We start from the raw sequence: 9,050 nt of genomic DNA on the forward strand, positions 1-9,050 counted from the left end.
GTTAACAGACTGAGCCACACAGGTGTCCCAACCTTTGCTCTGTATTAGCCAATCTTTGGCTAATTTTTAACATTTGGAGAATTCAAGTTGCTTCTGATTTTGTGTGTAGGGTGAGACTTCATTACTATTTTAATATCCAACTATTTAAAATTTGCATAATTCAAAATCATGCCATGTCACTATCATAAGATATAACTATCTGGTACGTGCAAACCGCAACTGGTCCGTTTCTCTTGGAAACTGACCCCCATCTTTGCATCTTTCCCATTTTGGTTCCTGATACACAGTTGCCCAACAATTAAAATTTTATTCATCACAAGGTAAATTCTATTTCTTTAGTCTTTAAGATTTAAAGCAAGAATATGTAACCTATATAATATAGCACTCTTACCGGCGCCTGGGTGGCTCAGTCTTTAAGCGTCTGCCTTCAACTCAGGTCATGATCCCAGAATCCTGGGATGGAGCCTCACATGGGGCTCCCTGGTTGGTGGGAAGCCTGCTTCTCCCTCTCCCATTCCCCCTGCTTGTGTTCCCTCTCTCGTTTTGTCTTTCTCTGTCAAATAAATAAAATCTTAAAAAAATATATAGCACTCTTAACATTGTTTCCCAGTTAATTGCTTTCATAAAGTATTGCTGGTGCTAACATATACTGCTCCTCCTGCCTCCAGTCCTTTTCCCACCCCCTACCGAGGCCCTCACCACCCCAAGGATCACTAGGAATATGTGAAATACCATGTTGACTTACTAGCATTCTTCTCACTATATATATACATATATATGTATATATATGTATGTTTTTATATGTGTGTGTGTGTGTGTATACATATATATAGAGAGAGAGAGAGAGAGAAAAAAAACACAAGATGTCCATTCAGTATGTCGTCACTCTAGCCCTCCTCTTTGTGGTCTTCTAGAGCTTCTAGAGCTGAGAATGTTCACAGTGTTTATTACAGCATTATTTAAAAGACCAAAAATTGTAAACATCATAAATTTCTGTAATGAGGACTGACTAAACTTTGTTACATCCATTCCATTGAGACCACGACACAGAAATTTAAAATCATGTTACAAAAACATAACAATTCTTATAGGAAAATATTCATATATTTTGAAATCACAAGGCAGGTTTTAAAATTATGATCCTAATTTTGTATATAGGCATACTCATATTGACACACTCAGGCATGAAAACTGCAAGATAACAGAGAGAAAAACACCAAAATATTAATAGTGAGTGTATCAAAGTTACGGAATAATGAGTTGTTTTTTCTTTATTCTTTTTCTGTGTTTTCTAAAGTTTCTATAATGCTTGTGTACTAATTTTATAAACAAGATTTTTATTTTATTTTTCTGCTTAGAATGGGGGTTAGCAAACTTCTTCTATCAAGGGCCAGGTAGTAATATTTTAGGTTTCATGGGCCATATGGTGTCTGTCTGTCTCAGCTACTTGACTCTTCTGTTGTAGAAATAGCCATAGAGAATACAGAAACATAGGGGCATGGCTGGTCCCAATAAAACTTTATTTACAAAGTTAACAGTGAGCTGCATCTGGCCCTCAGGTCACAGTGTCCTAGAAAAGTAGAAATAAAGAGAAATGGAACTGGGAGGAAAATGGTGTTCCTAGAGCAGGGTGATTCCATGCGGAGTTGGGTGCTAGTCTCTAGAGTCAGAGTGGTCAAGTAGGAAAAAGCTAGACTGTTGCCAGGGGGATGATGAATTTTTCTGAACAATAGCAGGATGAGGGTGGAAGGCAGCAGGATAAGCCAGGAGCTAAAGGCTTTACAGCAAAGAAGAAGTGACCCGAAGGTCAGAAGATGCCAGTGACCCGAAGCAGGAGGCTGATGCGGCCATGTGGCGTGACTCTCAAAGAAACAGGTTTTACGCAAGCATAGAGGCTTAACCATCCTGGAAATAGCACTGGAAATGGGGAGGGTGCCAGTGTTACCAGATGTCAGCCTCTATGCCACAGCTTTTATGGAGCAGCTGTGCCTTCGGATGAGCGCAGGAAGTGACGAGGTTAATGACATAGGTAGCTTTATTTACTAAGGAAAGGGAATTTCAGAACACACAGTGGAAAGAAAGATCTAGGCAGAAGAGGGGGGCCTGATGGCTTATCAGTTTGCAGGGGAGAACACAGAGAGCACAAAGAAGATGACATTGCCCAGAGAGGACAGACAGCAAAAGGGGTTCCGCTGGGGGCATGTGGGCCTCTTGAGGATTCGTGTTGGGAATGGGTAGGCAGTAATTTGCTGTTGCAGGAGCAGACCATGAGATGAGTTTATTTCCAGGCCTTGAATACAGGAAACAGCAGCAACTTCTGGAGGAGGTGAGGCCTTTCCCTCACTAGGTCACCTCCATACCCTCCTCCCCTAGTCTCACCTTACCCAAAGTCCATTCATGACTCTTTGGCATTTGGTCCCCACTGAGGCAAGCTCCAATGTAACTGGACTGGGCAATGATGTGTTCGCCATCTCTATCACTTCCTCCATTGTATCCTTCACCGCCTCTTGGGGCATTGCCTAGATAGAGGAAGAACTCAATGAGTAAGTAAAAAAAGATCGACCTCCTAATGGATCTTGCCAGCTCCAGCCTGCTTCCTTCAGTGGTCTGATACTGGGCTTCCAGAAGCTCATGCACAAAGACCAGGTTCTGGCACTACCCTGCAAAGGGAGGATTTGTATGATCGCATGTCTCCAAAGTAAGGGGTGCAAACCCCCCGGGAATGCACAAGATAAATCTCTGGCTTATGGGTTTTTTGTTTTGTTTTGTTTTTTACTATTTTACTAGATCTATTGGCTGTGTACATTAGGTCATATGAGAGTGACTTTTCCTTTTCAACAGTCTTTATTATTTGGAGCAGTTTTAGGGTCACAGCAAAATTGAGTAGAATGTACAGAGAATGCCCACATGCCCCTGTCCCCACATGGCCACAGCCTTCTCCACTCTCAACATCCCTGACTAGTGTTACATTTGTTTTAATCTATAAACCTATGTCAACATGTTATTTTCACCCCAAGTCCCCAGTTCATATTAGGGTTGACTCTTGATGTCGCACATTCCATAGGCTTGGATGTGAGCATAATGGCCTGTGTCTACCATTATGGTACCACACATACATCTCACTGCCCTGAAAGTCCTCTCTCCCCTCCATTGTCCAGCAACCACTGATCTTTTTACTGTCTCTGCAGTTTCACACTTTCTGGGATGTCGTATAGCTGGAAAAATGGGTAGCCTTTTCATATTGGCTTTTTTAACTTAACAAGATGCATGTACAGTTCCTCCATGTGTTTTCATGGTTTGATAGCCCATTTCCTTTTAGTGCTGAGTAATATTCCATTGCCTAGATGGACCAGAGTTTATCTGTGGAAGGACATGTTGGTTGCTTCCAAGTGTTAGGAATTAAGAATAAAGCTGCTGTAAACTCCCATGTGCAGGTCTCTGTGTGGATGTGGTTTTTGTTTCATCTGGGTCAATACCAAGGAACATGGCTTCTGAATTGTTTGTATGGTAAGAGTAGACTAGTGTTGTAAGAAACCACCAAACTGTCTTCCAAAGTGGTTGTACCACTTTGCATTCCCACCAGCAATGATGAGCATTCCTGTTGCTGCATACCCTCACCGGTATCTGGTGTGGTCAGTATTTTGGATTCTGGCATTCTAGAAGGTGTGTTGTGGTATCTCATGGTTGTGTTCCCGGTTGACATCTGATGTGAAGCACCTTTTTATATGCTTATTTGCCACCTGTGTATCTTCTTTGTTGAGATTCATTTCTTTTGCCCTTTTTTATTCTTATTCAGTTTTTTGATGACTTATTTATTTGAGGGAGAGAGAGTGCATGTGTATATGCGAGCAGGAGGGGGAGGGACAGGCGGAGAGGGAGAGAAGCAGACTCCCCGCTGAGCATGGGGCCGGATACTGGGTGCTGCAATGTGGGGCTGTATTTCACAACCAAAATCAAGAGTCTGATCCTTGACGGACCAAGCCACCCAAGTACCCCTGCCATTGTTAAATCAGGTTGTTTATTTCATTGTTGAGTTTTAAGAGTTCTTTGAATGTTTTGGATAAAGACCTTTCTTTACTTATCTTTTGTAAATTATTTTCTCCCAGTCTGAGACTTGGTTTCTCATTCTCTTAAAGGAACCTGTTTTTACTTGTTTTAACTTACAAAGCAAGAAATTAAGCTTTGCTAATATTTAATATATTAATTATTGATATAAACACAAATAAATAGTCATACATATATCAGGGATGCATATTCTAACATTCTATTACTAACAGGGTGCATGATTAAAAAAATTTAGAAACCCCAAATGTGTGGAATGAAGTCTAGATTCCTTACCTGGGCAATGAAGTCCTTACAAAATCGGCTCTTTCACCTTCTGTATCCTATTTCCTGTATATGCTGTGTTGTAACCAAATTCAGCTACTAGATCTCATCTGAACAGACCCTGGGATTTCTTGTTCCTCTACCATCTCATGCTGCTCCCTGTCTTCTCCCCAACGCCCCCAAACCATATGTCTGAGTGCTATTCCAAGACCCATCTCCAATACCCTCTTCTTCCAAAAGCCTTCCCTAAACCCCAGCAGAAAAACCGCACCCCTTTCTGGACCCATCTTATGGCACTTTCTAGTCTATTTTGTGGCTATTTGTTTGCATGTCTCAGATTGCCTGGTTCATTTTAATTCACTCTCTTGTTCTTCAGCCTGCCTAGAACACTGCCTTGTCCTGAGAAAGGCTCAAATAACATCTTTGTTGAGATAACACATGGTAAATGACACCACTTCCCTCCCACATCTTGACCCTCAACAGATTCAGAGTTCTAGTTTCCAAATAAAATAATGTTCCCCAGTGAAAAATCCCTCCACTTCCCTCCATATATCTCCATATCACCCATTCTTACCTCTTGCTCAAAACAGATGCTTTTCCCAGCTCTCAAGCTACTCTTCCAACCCAACCACAACCTCCCGCACCGCATCCCTGATTACTGTGTCCTTCCTGGTGTCTTTTCTCTCCTAAACCAGACTCACCCTTCCCCTGACCACAAATCCTTTCAGATAATCCCCATTCTAAAAACCCACTCCTTTCTCTCAAGCCATTCCCCATCCCTCCCTTTCCCTTTCCCATCAAACCTCTTTTTAAAAAATGCTTACTTCAGTTTTTTTAAAATGTTACATGTTCACTAAGGAAAATTCGGAACATACTGAAAACTGAAAGACTAAAAATAGGGATCTCCTATATATAGTCTTGTATCTCTGATGCAGGCACTAGTAACATTTTCCTGTATTATATTCATGCTACTCCCCTGCTCCCACCATGGAGATGCCTCATAAACACCATATAATTACCCGGTAGTTTCAATGGACTATCCCACGTTGTGATTTAACATTATAACTTAAATATCTTTCTAGGCCTCCCAAATGTCATTTGTGATAACTAGTCAGGATTTCAGCAAATGAACATACCATAGTTTACTTATCTTCTCTCTTGTCAGACATTTAGGTGGTTCCCACGTTTTCATAGTTATAAGTAGCCCGATGATAAATATTATTTATCGTATAAATAATACGACTGTGACCCTTTCACCATCCCCCCCACTTTCTTTTCTGAATTCAGTCTTCCCTCATCCAGGGAGTCTGGCTTTCTCCTCTGTAGCCTCTCAATCGCAGACTTTATTTTTTTAAGCTCACCTTCTGCTGCTTATGTTAGTTTTTCCAGAGTTCCACGTTGATTCTTCTTACCTTACCTACCTTCCCAGAGGGAGCTCACCTGCTCCAGGGTGTACTGATTGTGGTCCGGGTTAGCCCCCACAAGCTGCGGGCCCATGTGTCCAACACTTATTACACTTAGAGATTTGTCAAGCCTCACACACAGGTTTCTAGACCTCCCTACCCCCTGCCCCCATTAAAAATCCCTCCACCCAGTCACCTCACCTGAAATCTCTGGGCTCATTCCTGACCCCTCTCTCCTCCTCACTGCCATATTTGCTGGGTCACCACGTCTTGACTTCCTACCTTTCTAATATATCTCAGATCCATCCCTTCCTCTCTGTACGTACTGTCACTTCTGCCTCTGCAGCAACATCACTTCCAATAGGTCTCCTTAGTTCATGATCGTATCTGTCAGGGTTCAACCTGAGGAGCAGAACCAGTGGGAGGTATTACACGGGACAGGCTTACGCAATGATGACCCCCCTCATTGAGGGGACTGAATAAACAGTCCTTGTGAGACTGTATTTATATCTGCTCCTGGAGCCTGAAGTCCATGGGGCAGGAATTCAAGAATAGAAGATCAATTGTGAAGTGGGGAGTGGGAAGCAGGCCAGAGCCCACAAACATGAGATAGAACCCATTAGGATGGATGAATACACAAGCCCATTCTTTTGCCTCTGACCTTGGTGACATGAGTATCCTGAAGAAGCTGGGCTTGAGTGATCTTTATGAGAACCAAGTCCTTAAAATGCTTTCACATTAAGAAATGCTTTCATCCAGTAATTCCATTCCTAGCCATCTGTACTAAGAAAATAATTAAGGGTGTGAACGAAGACTTACCCGTAAGAATGTTAATTGTAGCATGTTCATAATAGCAGAAAATTGGAAACACTCTGCATATCCATCAAAGAGAATTGGTTTGGAAAACTGAATCCACTGTCAAGGGACCACTGTGCAGTAATTAAAAATTAAGTTGTGCAAACGGGTTTATTTATATATTAAGATGTTCATGATCTATTATTGGACTTTAAAGGAAAGTTATAATATAGTAAGTCAGTATCATGTTATTTGTATATAACATGAATGTTATATGTGCATAGAAGAAAGTCTAGAAAGATATCCATCCACCATTAATATGCAATGGAATATTGCCATCTTTTTCACTTTCTGTCTTTTTGATTTTTCTATAATGTGCTTAAATTGCTTTGATCATATCCTTTTAATGAGAAAAAGTTTAAATAACTTGCAGTGAGTTCTCTAAGTCCTTCACCTAACACCATTAATAGGCATAAATACTTTTTAACCAAAAAGAAGGAGGAGGAGGAAAAAGAGGAGGAAAAGATTATCAAGTATTAAGACTTAAAATTGATGGAGCACGTGCATGATCTCATTGAGTCCTAGAAAATAAATATGTCTCCATTTTTATTGAATAGAGAACTGAGTGTTGAGAAAATACATTGTGCCTGAAATCACAGTTAGTTACAGATTCCATTCAACAGGCCTAGTTAGGAGTGGCAGGCCTTTCTACTTTCTAGCACAGCAGAGGCCCCAGTCAGAAGCACCCAACCCTGAGGCCAGTGCCTGCACTGAGAAGGGTTAAAGCAAATGAGTTCTGAGGCCATTGTCCATAAGCCATCAAAGGCGGGAGACCCTTGCATTAGTAGAAGCTGGATCAAAGCCATGGAGGTGTATATTGGTTTTTCCCCTGTAGTTAATGTATTATTAGTCTCTCTCTCTGAGTATTTACCCAACCAGAGCCATGATGAAGGATGAAGAAGAACAACAAACACCACCCACTCACTAAGGAAAGCACTGGCATGGAGTGTTTAGGGTTCAATCCCTGGCTGGATGCATGGTCTTGGGCAGGTCATCGAATTTCTCAGGATTGTGGTAGTTAAAGAACTAACAGTGTGGATTAAATACAATGTTTTTAAACAGAAACACATAAAATGAAGATATATATTATTGATCAGTTGATGAAAATGTTGTGACCAGAGATTTATTGGCCACACACACATACATACACATGGTGAGGTATTGTATTTTCTCCTTACAAATAGCTCCTCTCCTCCAGGTTCAGAGTGCTTTATGAGTCAGGACTCGGTCTTATTCATATCTCAACCTCCCCAGCTACTTAGTACCCGGTACACATAGGTCCTTGGGAGGAGTTTGATGAATGAAGCACAAATAACCATCTTCTAATCCTTCTGCTTGAACCACACTGCAAAGTCCTCAGCTCATCGGACACTTCCCACAGGCCTGAATCCCCATGGGGTCTATTCTTCTGCTTTCCCAAGGTCATTGGTGTGGGAGGTGTCCGGATAGAGTCACCTGTAGTAGCACCAACTGAATAAAGCAGATGCCCTCACTGGATGGTGTTCCATGCTTGGGCAGAGCAAATCCACGTGCTCATGACATTAGGAATGTTCCCAAGGGCTAATGCTGCTACCTGGTCCTACCTGAATATTGGAGCAGGGAAAATGCTCATGCATTTTCTAGATTATTCCAGCCTCAAAGGCAGAGGTGCCAATTTGCCAATTGGTGCCAAAAATACAGAGGTGTTTTTGTATTTTCTTGGCAAAAATGCTTCCCACCTCTATTTGACCCGAGTGAGGATCGGGTGGCATGGGGCGGAAGGCGGGATGTGAGACCACCTGTTTCAAGAGGCTCTGCAACTAGCCGACTCCCCTTTAGGGTGTGTCCTTGGATGGGTGGTCCCATTTCATTTCTTTTAAATATTCCACTTGCTTCCCTTGTCCCACCTCATCCCGGTGCTTGGGACAACCATGTTTCTGAGGAGAGAAGAGGTGAGGCATCCAGAAGTAGAAGACTGGGGAGCTGGTGGGCTTTAAAATGAGATGTGCTCTGTATGGGTGTTTTCTCAATGTGATTAGTGTGGAACGTGTCAAGATAAAGTCATCTGTAACAATACTGACTGAATAAAACCAATGTCAGCTTTATTGCTTTAATTTTATTCCCCACACACTGTCATATCACATAATAATTATAACATGAGAAAACCTTTCTTCTGGGTTTACCGTCCCTGGGAGAGTAAATACTGCATATATAGGTAGGTGGATGGATAGATAGGTAGATAGATAGATATGTCAATATCTAGATATTAGATAGACATGTAGATAGATATGTAGATAGATAGTAGATATGTAGCTAGATAGATATGTAGATATATAGATAGATATGTAGACAGATGGATGGATATGTTGGTAGAAAGATATGTAGAGAGATAGATAGACATAGATATGATGGGATGGCATCTTATAAAGAATGGGTCCATCTTACAAAAGAATGAGTCTTTTTCTTTAGAAAATTACAGAAATATGT

Source organism: Mustela nivalis, assembly GCF_964662115.1.
Source record: "Mustela nivalis genome assembly, chromosome: 1".
NCBI classification, from domain to species: Eukaryota; Metazoa; Chordata; class Mammalia; order Carnivora; family Mustelidae; genus Mustela; species Mustela nivalis.